Below are 9,621 nucleotides of genomic sequence, written 5' to 3' on the forward strand. Positions count from 1 at the left end.
TATACAAACAATGACTATTTCTTTGGCAAGAGTCCCTAACATCTGAATTTCAGGACTGTCCAACATTTTGAGAGAGAGAGAGCTTGGCACCTCTCCTGCCCTCCTTATTGCAAGCTAGCAAAATAAGGAAAGCATTGTAAAGGTTAACACACCCCACTGAGAGCTAGAAAATCAGTGGGAGCTGGCACTTAAATAGCTTTAAAAATATTGTACTAAAATTCTGCCAGAGCCACCCCTGAAGAGCTGCTGCTCTGTGTCTCCCATAAGACAGGCTGCTTCATACTTTTCAATAGCCCATAGAACCCAATAGCTCAAAAATATAAAATGAAGAGTAGATTTGCCTAAATCAGAGATGCATATGCTTTCAGAAGCAGTAGTTTACTTCATCAGATGCTGCAAAGGGACTGCAAGAAGTGCTGGCTCCAGCCCACAACAGCTTAACAAAACTCCCCAAGTGGTAAATTACTAGAGTGGTCCAAGACCTCTCAGCAAGCAGGGTGTACAAAGCCAGGGAATGGGATGGGGCCATGGGGAGATGAGGAGCAGAGTCCAGGAGTTGGACAGGCAGGTGGGGTCAGGGCCAGGATCGCGGGGCAGTGACATCATGGGGCTAGGGCCAAGGCAAGGGCAGAGCCATGATCTTCTCTCTATACAATGGATTGTGTCTGGCCAGCTCTAGGCAGAGTGCCCATAACCCAGGCCATGCTGCTTTCCACCCCAGCACAGGTGGACGTGGGAAGCCCCAGCATAGCGTGGCTGGAGCAGTGCAGCCCAGCAGTGTGGGGTAGCTTAATAATATGGTCACAATCCATCAAGGCCACCCTGCACTGCCAGGCTGCACTGTTCCACATCCATGCTGTGCTGGGTCTGCCCACGTGTGCTGGTGGTGGGGCAGGAGTAGTGGGGGCTGGATCATAGGCATGTGCTCTACCCCTCTCCTGGATTGGCCCAGTCACAGTCCATCATGTAGGGAGCAGATCACAGTTCTGCCCCAGCCCTGGCCATGCACTATCACCACCCCACAATCTTGGCCTTGGCCCCAACCACCCATCCTGCTCCTGGAAGTCACTCTTTACCTACCCCAGGTTCCATCCCACCCCCTGGCTCAATGTGCCCTGCCTGCAGGGGTCCCAGGGCAGTCTCCATGGAGACCCTACCTACCCGCTCTGTCCGGCACCCCCAGTGGTGGGTGCAGGGCAGGTGGGCTGAGGTGCCTGGTCAGCAGCAGCAATACTGGCAGTGGCAACTGGAAGGAGATGTTGCTGCTGGGGTTGCAGGAAAGTGAAGTCTGGCTGCAATGCCACTGAAGCCCTGCTGCACACTCAGGGGTGGCAGAACTGGCCTTATGCACCAAGGACCAGGTTATCCCTGCACCTGGGCAGGGTGGGGATGAGGGACACAACATGGGTTACAGTAAATTCCCTGGTGGGCCAGATCTGACCCATGAGCTGTATTTTGTCCACCTTGGTTCAGACCATACTTAGCACAATCCAATCTGTGCCTGCTTTCTTTCTCTGCAATTTTCTATTCAAGTGGGTTTTCTTTTTAAGTTTTGTTGTTTAAGAACGGCTACTCTGAAGTCAGTAATGGGATATCCAGGGAGTGTAAAGTGTTCTTCTACAGGCTTGTGTGTCTTTCCGGAATTGATGTCAGATTAATGTTCTTTCATTCTTACACATAGGGATTGCCCCATCTGGCCAATGTAGACAGCAGAAGGCATTAAAAGCAGGTACATGATGTTGGTAGAGGAGCAGGTGAATGAACCTCAGATGTGATAATCTGTATTATATGGTCCAATGATGATGTGCTTTGTGTTGATAAGGGGGCAAATCTGATATCTGGGTCTCTTGCCTTTATGAGAATAGGAATTAGGTAGCCTGTTGCCACATATTGCCCTGTCAAGATTTTCTCTGCTGGACAGTCACATGTTGTTACGTTGGGTCTCAAACACACAGGCCTCATGTGTTCTGAATTTTAGCCTATGTAGGGTCTGTTTTCCCTTGGTCCCTGTGGCACCCTCCCTATATATAGCCTCTCAATTTGCTCCGCCTTCACTTGTAGCCCAGCTGCTCCAAGTCTCTATGACTGGTGCTGGCCTACCAGATTCCTCAGTAGCTCAGCTCATGTTTACCCTTTAGGGCTGTGTGACAGCAGATACACAGGCTTTTTAAGGGCTCCAAAGACAATTTGCCATACTTCAGCCGCAGAAGAAATATACAGATTTAGACAGGTAATAAACATGCCTCTCTTCATTTCCCTGCCTGTTTTCTCACTTGTCTGGAGTTTTATTGGAGTTAGAAAAGATACCGCTTTTTCTCTGAATCATGGAGTTACTTTTTCCTGGTTTATTTCAGCTTCCCTCAAGAATGGTTGGCAAGGGATACTTTTATAAGCTCTAGCTCCCTTTATCAGTAACTCACTACTCAGCTTTTTTTTTCTTTTCATCCTCATTAGAAATTTTTAGCATCGGCAAAATATATTTTCCCCTAGTTTCATTATCAGAAGTGGCTGAACTATTCTGGATGAAAATTGCCCAGAGCATTCAGCCTAAGGCAGACATATAGTACTTTAAGCCTAAATGGTTAAAGTTTGATTAAGTTATTGAGAAACCACAAAGAGGATCTTTTAATGGGAAGCATCAGGCAGTCTTAGTAATTGATGGCTCTACCAGCTATCTTTCTAAAGTCTATACCAGAACTTATATTTATAATACATGTATTAAACTGGATGGTTTGAACAATTTCCTGCCAAGTTGTAGTAACCAGTATAAGCTATTATTTGCCATATAAATTCATAAAGTAGTTTATAGTTTTCTTCTAGCATCCCATGGGAAAGGCTTGCATTTGACCTGATATTATGCTTTAAAAAGCATCATTTAAACTAATACTAATAGAAAAGTATGTTATAAGCTCTACAATAAAAATCCATCCCAAAAATATATTTTGTGAAAACAAAATGCATTAAAAATAAATTACATGCACATAAATGCAAGGATGCAGTTTTATTGCTCCTGTCATAGGAAAATAGAATGGAAAGTGGCATTAACTCTACTTAGAGTAGTAAGTTCAAGTCTGGGCATCATGTTACCTGAAATATGGTAAACTGCAATAAGTTCAGAGAATTAAAGACATTTATTAGGGGACTGGCAGGATTGATTTGAACGGAAAAATAAAAAATCATTATAAGCTTCTTTCTATGTGATGCTATTTCCCATTGATCTTACCTGGAGTTGCAAAGTATGTATCAGGATAAGATTCTGAAAGTTTGACTAAGTGGCAATAAAGAAAGAGCATAATAATACCCTACAAATTCTAAAAGACCATAAACAGTCAGAAGGAGAGGAATAATTAATCATCCCATAACATTAGGTTGTAGTTGTGCCTAAAGACCAGAATGAAGTTATCCCCATATAAGAAATAATAGCCTTTACAACAGAGTTTAAAATTTAGCAGATGTAAGCAGGGCATATAGAAGCAATGAGCAAAGGAGGATGGGAAAATGTAGACAGAATATAAGGAGGATATTTCTGATAAGGTATTATGATGGGGCCATAGTACTCTTCCAAAGGAAGTGCTACAAGAACAAGTGCTTGGTAGTTTTCAACGTAGAGTAGACACAGGAGGAAATGTAAGGTAAGGAACAATCCCACATTGCTAGGAGATGAAACTGCTTCCCCCAGTGGATCTTTCTATCTCTAGTTCCAGTGGTTCATATAAATGCAGGGGCTGCCATACTGGATCAGGCCAGTGGCCTTTAATAATATAATTAATAACAGATGGAAAAAATGTATTTCCTGTTTTGGTTTGGGTAGTGCTCCAGTCCTGTCATTATTCTTCAGAATAGAACAACATGTGCCAAATTCCAGCACTTGTGATGAGCCTAAACAGTCAGCCTTGGGGAATGGAGTGGTCTAGACAGACTTCTTCCTTGTTACTCTTTTTCTCCATGCTATGGGGAGAGGATGTGGAACAAGTGTATTTATGCAGCTGCTGGTTCATGAGTCCACCCCTTCCCTTATTCTTCTAGCATAGACTTAGAATCATAGAATTATAGAAAATTAGGGTTGGAGGAGACCTCAGGAGGTCAGCCAGACCAATTCCCTACTCAAAGCAGGACCATCCTGAACTAGATCATCACAGCCAATGCTTTGTCTAGCTGGTTCTTAAAACTGCCAAGGATAGAAACTCCACAACCTCTCTGAGTAACCTGTTGCAGTTCTTCACTACCTTTCTAGTTAGAAAGTTTTTCCTAATGTCTGACTTAAACCTCCCTTGTTGTAAATTGAGACCATTGCTTCTTGTTCTGCCACCACTAAGAACAGTCTAACACCATCTTCTTTGGAACCACCTTTCAGGTAGTTGAAGGCTGCTATTAAATCCCTTCTCAGTCTTCTCTTCTCCAGACTAAATAAGCCCAGTTCCCTCAATCTCTACTCAGAAGTCATTTTCCTCAAACCCCTAGCCATTTTTGTTGCCCTCTGCTGGACTCTCCCCAATTTGTCCACATTCTTTCTGTAATGGGCAGCCCAAAACTGGACCCAGTACTCCAAATGTGGCCTCACCAGTGCCAAATAGAAGGGAATAATCAATTCCCTCAATCTACTGGCAACACTCCTACTAATGCAACTTAGTATGCCATTAGCCGTCTTGGCAGCCAGGACACACTGTTGGCTCATATTCAGCTTATTGACCACTGTACCCTCAAGTCCTTAGCCAGCCGGTCCTCAGCCTGTACAGGTGCACAGGTGCACAGGGTTGTTTGGTCCAAAGTGCAGGAATTTGTACTTGTCTTTATTGAATCTCAGAAGATTTCTTTTGGCTCAGTCCTCCAATTTGTTGAGGTGTCTCTGAATCCTAGGGCTACTCTCCAGCGTATCTACTACTTCCCTGAGTTTGGTGTCATCTGCAAACTTGCTGCAGGTGCACTCTATCCTATCTTCCAAGTCATTGATGAAAATATTGAACAAAACCGTCCTCAGGACCAACCCCTGATGGAGTTAAGTATACATTTCACAGGAAATGTAGTTCTACAGCTCAGGATTCTCACAACAGAACTGTTCTGTCTCTGCTAATCATCCCCCTCACAAGGGGAATGGGAAAGCTCAACTTGGCTTTACATGCATATACATATAGCTTACCAATAGCACGATTGCCCTGTAACCCTTTCATGTTGCAGGGCTGTTGGCTGTTGCCGCGTTGCTCTAAGGATATAGACAGGCAAGGTTCTTTGGGTAGATGTGTAGTCGGTCTAATAAAAGATATCATATCTACCCAAAGAAACGTGCCTGCCTATAAACCTTCCTGCTTTTATTTCCTGAAATAAATTCTGGTGTTTTAAAGTTGTATCCTATGCTTTCTCAGTTACACAAAATTTATGTTTCAATCATTTGGTTACTTTGCGGGATTCAAGGTACGTCAAAAATACATAGAAAAATCTGCATCTTTCCCCAACACCTCTTTTGGTATATATATGTTAAGCAACCCCTCAGAGAAGAGTCTTGATTTGTCAGTAATTCTCCCAGAAGTTCATCAATCTTTTTAAATGAATTTACCAATGGTTCCCTCCCCCCAACAATAGTAACTAACACAGACTCTGTAGATTCTTGGGGATTTAAAATGCAAATAAAAAATCTCCTGGATGTGCACTTGCATTTATAAAAGTGTTATTTATTTGGGAAGTTCCAGTGTCTCCAGCTCATGGCAGGAAGCACAACTCCAGGCAAATCCAGAGCCAGATAATTATTTATGTTGATATATGTCACAGGCAGTTATAGTCAGGTTAGGTTTTAGACAGTTTTCCTACCAGAAATTGTTTGCTTTGAAATTCTGTCCATTTGTCCACTTAACGTGGACAAACCTGCATAGGCAAAAACACATTCTCCTGAAGCTCTAGGGTAGGCCTTTCTATAGTTTAGAAGTCAGCTAATCAAACAGGATTTTTTTGCATGTTAGACCATTTATCATTTGCTCCAAGCCATTGTTTACTTAACTTAAAGTGTTGCATAGACTTGTAGTCCACATGCTGCATTGAAATAGCTCCTACCTTAGGGCATATTGAGTGATCTCTCTCTCTGTTAACAGGTCTGGAATCTGATTGTTTCCTGCCTACTTCCCACTCATGATGCCTTGTTTAAATCTCTGGTCAACTGGATGCAAATCCCTCCAGGGTTTCTCATAAAATTTGCATTCTCCTTAAAAATGGATTCTTCAAAATAAAAAAGTAGTTCTTCAATAAAATAATTAGGTATATAATGTTTTCACAAAGATAACTTATAACAGAAGTGTGAAGTTTATTTAGGTGACACGCTGTAGTTAAAAAAAAAAGATGTCTGATTTTTTTTTATTATTCATCTTATTATTATTGTTATTTAGATTTATATCCTGCCCTATCCAAAAAGGCTCAGAGTAGCTCTGTCCCTTCCTGAAGAAAAAAAATTAAAAAACAAGGCAAGTACCTGGGTTAAATACTTCGCTGGATTACAAGTGGAAGGTGGACAGTCAATATTTTGCATGCCTGATCACTAAATTATTTGTGTTGTGGGGAAAGCATGCTACATTAGGGCTTTCCTGGCTTCAGTGGAGTTATCCTCTGCATGTCACTTTAATAAGAAAACATTGGAAATTAAAAAGAAACAATATTTACATTGTTCGTTGAAAGGGGTCTCTGTCAGTTGTTCAGCTACTTAGTGTGGTGTTGATATCAAGCTAATTGGGCCTTTGTGGCCTCAACGATTCTATCTGATCTTTTAAATACTGGCATGGCAACACCTCTTTCAGTGTTTTGGAAACTATACTATATTCTAAATCTTATTAACAAGTCACATCAGTGACTTAGTGGGCTCTTGTGCTAACTTTTTTAAGACTCTTGGGTTCAAGTTATATCAACCTAGTAATTTAAAATAAAAAAGAGAGACTAAAACTATCCTCTAAATTTTAGCATTACATCCTTCTTTGTTACTACAGCAAAAGTGTATTTTTGTCATCAGCATGTTACGTGGGCTGTTTATTAAAATACCTCCAAGTATATAAAATATAAATAGTGATATTTATAAAAGACTTGCATAATGATTATAATTTTACAGATATTTTCACATTTCCCTCCTAACCGAAGTTAATTTCTTTCTGACAGAAGAATCTAAGCTTTTAAATTAGTTTCCATTTTTCATTCGTTGTCCTCCTAAAAGTTTTCTATTCATTTTTTTAATGACAAGACGCTTTCCTGTATGTGTGTATACATAGCACTGTTGTGCTGAAATTAAAATAGTGATAATTTGTATTTAGATAACTTCAGAGACTTAATTTGATGATGAATTAAGCTCTATTTTTAAATGGTATTCAATACTGAATCATGCTATATGATGTGCATTGTCTATGTCACAAAATTATTGTGGAGATTTTCAAAATCACAAATGGCAGTTGAGTATTTAGGCCCAAATCCATAATAATACCTTGATATCTAACTCCCACTGAGTAGTGATGGGGGTATAGTAGTAATACTGGTGTATATTAACTGTTCCACTCCTCTGACAACCCCCCACGTTCTTATGGATATCATAAAAGGCACAAGGGAATGAGGCACCTAAGTATTTTAAAGGATCTGAGCCTTAGCCTCGGATTGACTAATATATAGCTGCTCTTAGGCGAGTCCTACAGACAGAGGGATGATAGAAGTCTTTTCTACTGTTGGTTGCAGCCAGAGGGCAACAGCATCTCTCTTTCATTACTTTCTGTAGTCTTGGTACCCAGGCAAATTAGCTAGCTCCAACTCCATTCCATGTTGTTTTCTAGGGACCTTGTACACTGGAGCAACTGGAAAAAAAGCTCTGTGTATAGACCTCTGCTTACCTTGCTGTCCTCATCTACAAGAAGTTTTTTTAAGAGAGGATATTCTCTAAGCAGAGTATTGAGTTGCTCTGAATATTTTCTTTCAGACTTCTTGTTTTGTTTAGGCTGGCTGTTTCCTCCAGTAAGCTCTGGGCTTTGGAAGAGGTGGTTTGACAGTCACCTTTGTTAAATCATGTGTTGGTTGGTTGGTTGCTCAGTTGGCTGGTTGGTTATGGATATTCAAAGAGACAAATGTTTATGAAATGAAATGATGGCTCATCTAATATTCAATTACATATACATCTTTCATTCATTCAACTTGGACACATGCCTAAAACAAATAGATGCCCATTATTCCCTACATAAATTATGCTGGTCCTAAACAGCTCTGCAATTTGCTGCTTACAAGAGCTGTGTTTATTTACTGGCATGGATTGCGCTAAAGATATTCAACTTCTGTGTTTTGGCTTCAGTCATGCTCATTACCTTGAAAAGTAATTATGTAAATATCATACTGCATTAAATTCAGGCGGGTGTTATTTATTTATAAACATCTCAAAAATTCAATTTCAGGGCAGGCAACTGAAAAACTTCTGCTCAGGATGAAGCGAGAGTCCTGCGTCTCTGCTACTAGCTGCATTTGAGGAGCAAGCAGTAGATAAGCGAAATTGTTCCATTCTTCATTTTGCCTGTTTATTGAGGAGAAGGAGTGCAGTAAATTGGGCTGCAGACATCCAATCACTATAGGATATGGCTAGTCTCACAGAAAGCAGCCATTGAAATGTCTGTAAAGAACTTAACACATTTTTCTATTTAAAAAAGAAGCAACTCTGGAAAAGCAGCAAATTAAGCCACAATAGAGCATTCGGTTCATTTTAAAAGAAACAAATGCTCAGTAGCCACACACTAGCAAGATTAAAACTTGCAGGGAAACCAATTCTGATCTTGCATCAGTATAAAACAGAAATGGTTACGTTAAAGGCAATTGAGTTATACAGATATAAAACTAATTTAGGTAAGATCAGACTCAGTCCTGTGTTTGGGTATGCTACATCTATTACATGAGGCCTGATGCCTCTCTCTTGATGTGTTGGGCATAAGCAACTGGGCTCCAAGCATGGGCAGCAGAAGTCTGGGACTAAGGGGGCTCAACCCCCAAAACACAGGGCAGTGGATAGGGCCACAAGGCAGCCCTGCTGCAGACTCCAGGTGGATGCATCAGGCATTGGGAGTGGGGCACACACAGCCAGGATCACAGTCTGGTGTGTGGATGACTGGCTGCCCAGCATGACAAGCAAGTATCAATCTATTCTGTCCAGGGGAAGGGGAAAAGGCTGGTAAGAGGGGGTAGATTGAGGATCCAATGGTGAGAGAGGGAGTAGGACACGGACAGGGGCTGGCGTGAGTGGGGCCCTGGCCAGGCCAACTAATGGGACAATCAGAGCTGGGGAAGCTCATCCACAGGCACAGGGGACTCCCATCACTGCATGCACCCTAGCAGAGGCCTGGGGGACACATGCCTTCCCGATCTATCCATGGGGAGGAGGTGGTTGCCTCTGCATGGTGGGCTTTGCTCCATGTTGCAGCTGCCCTGGGAGTAGCACAGCACCATGTGCCTACCACCACTGGGCTGCTCCACACTCTTGCCCATCCGGCGGCAGGACATATGTGGCATCATGCAGCTATCCAGGCAGCAGTAGTGGCAGCAGGAAGCAAAGCCCACCATGCAGCTGCCGTCACCTCTGTCCTGCTCAGAGATTGGGGAACACATGCCCACCAGCCCTCTGCCAGGGTGTGC

This window comes from Crocodylus porosus, unplaced genomic scaffold (genome assembly GCF_001723895.1).
Source record: "Crocodylus porosus isolate Cpor-Errol unplaced genomic scaffold, CroPor_comp1, whole genome shotgun sequence".
Classification (NCBI taxonomy): domain Eukaryota; kingdom Metazoa; phylum Chordata; order Crocodylia; family Crocodylidae; genus Crocodylus; species Crocodylus porosus.